This window comes from Magnolia sinica, chromosome 5, assembly GCF_029962835.1.
Source record: "Magnolia sinica isolate HGM2019 chromosome 5, MsV1, whole genome shotgun sequence".
Taxonomy (NCBI): Eukaryota; Viridiplantae; Streptophyta; class Magnoliopsida; order Magnoliales; family Magnoliaceae; genus Magnolia; species Magnolia sinica.
This window is the reverse complement of record NC_080577.1, coordinates 16,421,256-16,423,772: the sequence shown is the minus strand read 5'-3', so window position 1 is coordinate 16,423,772 and position 2,517 is coordinate 16,421,256.

The window sequence follows — 2,517 nt, the reverse complement described above, 5'->3', positions numbered from 1 at the left end:
CTTAATTTAAGACCTCTCCATCTAAGCTATAGTTGTTGGGTCACTAATGACTATCTTTTTTGTAAATTTCTGTTATCTTTTATGAATAATATTACGTTCCTTTTATTCTTATATTGTTCTAATCAATTAATCTATGCTATCATGGTAAGAAAACATTATCTCAGCTAAAAGGCAAAAAGAACTTATTAAAAGATAAATTGTTTCTTTTGCAAATCGTCCAATTTCTTTTATTCGTAGCTGAATGGATGACTAAACTGCTCAATTCTTAATTGTAGACTCACCTTAGCGCAACGCAAATTAAAATTATTTATTGATATAACAAAATATTTTAAAATATTATTTGTAGCAATATTTTATTGACAATATCTTTAAAATTTTTTTTAAAAAAAAACAAAATTTAAAATCTCTTGAGAAGTTCCTCAGTTGAGAAAATCCCAAAAACGAGATTTATTAGTATAATTGCCATCAGGGGCAGATGAAACGGGTAGGCAGGTGAGGCAATCGCCTAAGACCCCCTAATTATGAAAGCCTTATATTACAGCAAAATTAAAATTTCTTAATTATGAAGATCCTATATTATAGTAAAATTTAAATTAAGAAAAAAAAAAGCTTAAAAATTTTAAAATAAAATTTATTGAAAGGCTTACGAAATAGGAACATCTAAAAAATAGTTTAAAATTTTGAAATTGAAAATAAAAAACGAATCCCAAAAACTAATACTATCAATAATAATAGTCTAACTCTATCGTCTCTTTTTAAAATAATAGCATCATTTCCAATAAATTCTTATCCTAAAACCTAAGACTACAACTACCTACCTTATTGCTAATTAAGTTCTCAAAAAATTAAATTCTAACGTCATTTTTCTAAATTAAATTTTAATCTTATTTTTCTAATGGTTTAGATTTATTTTCAGAATTAAAAAGCCTCATTTTTATAGCTTGCCTAAGGCCTCCAAAAATGTTGAGCTGCCCCTGATTGCCACACCTAGCATAGTGGCAAATTTGGTTGTGAATTTATCATGGATTACTAAAATTCTCTAAGTCAATTTTCAAAATTTGTGGATTTTCTGTGGATATCATCCAGAAAATCACGCTGAAAATAAAATAATTTAAAAATATTAATTATTATTGATGAATATTTTAAAATTATGTCATTTATGTATTTATGTATATATTGAATATGCTTTTAATTCTAAATAAATCTTGCATTAATATTACGATAGTTTCACTGATAAAATCACGGAAACTTGGAAACTGCTGAGATTTGTAAAATCTTACGATATTAATGTAACAGTAGGATTTATTGTATTTTATCGCAATAAAAATTGCAGATTTTCAAAATCTCTGTGATATTTATCATTCACGCGGCACGGGAAAGTCATCTTAACCGTCACTTCTGGTGGTCCCACCATGGATGGGCCATCGTAGTGGTCAGCACAATGGACGATCACGATGGGAAATTTTTGACGGACGGCTCAACCCACATTTAAAAATAATAATAAAAAGTCAGTGGCTTTGTAAAAGACGTTGAATATGGACAATAGAGTCTTTCTAGAAGACCAGCAGTTAGTTCAAAATGGACAATCCAAGGTGGGGCCCACCATCTGGATAGTTATAATAGAAGAACCCGAGTCCACGTGATTTTGTGGGTGCTTATACATTCTCCCATTCACGAGCAGCCATGTGATCTTTGACCAGGCCCTTTGCTGCATAGGTGGGGCCATCTCTAGATGATCCAGACCGTCAGACTGACAAGTCCCACAATAGATGGTAGTTTCTCGAAAGAAAAGAGGCCAGTTGATTGGATGGCTTGGATTCAGTCTGGTAGAACTCTCGGGAATTGTCCATCAACAAAAGAAACATGGACCCCACCTGCAATTGTCCATTTCGTCTGTAACCTGAGGGCGAGATTGGCTGACGAAAATGTCATTTTCCAATCACACGTGTTCAGTAAGCATTGGCCGGATCTTGTACGTGTGGCCCACCTGAGGGAAGCTTCGGGTCTTGCACGTGTGCCGTCGTGTGGATAGGCAGAGTCCAACACACGTCAGGGCTCAGCAACTCTCATGAGAGAGAGAGAGAGAGAGAGAGAGAGAGAGAGAGGGTTCATTTGAATGCGTGGTCAAATGGCCGGTTGAATAGAGTATTCAACCGTTGATCGGACGGTCATTGTCATCTAGATTTTTACTTCTGGCCTGGGACGCATCTACGATGGACGTAATGTTTGGATAAGTTTGATCATGGATGACACTTATACAGCTGTGTATGCGTGTGGATGATTGGCTACTGAACGCTTCAGTAGCCAAAACGCTACTGAAGTTAAGTGGCAAAATGACAATGGTGGATGCCAAGTGGCTGTTTCCAATGCTCTTTCAATGGGGATCCGTTAGCGGATGTTTTTCCCTTTAGGCCGTGAGCGCACTCGGCCACGCACAGCTAATTGCTTATCTTAAAAAAAAAAAAAAGGACGTGGATTACCTGCCAAAAGACTTTCTCGGAAGTTCTTGCAGTGAAC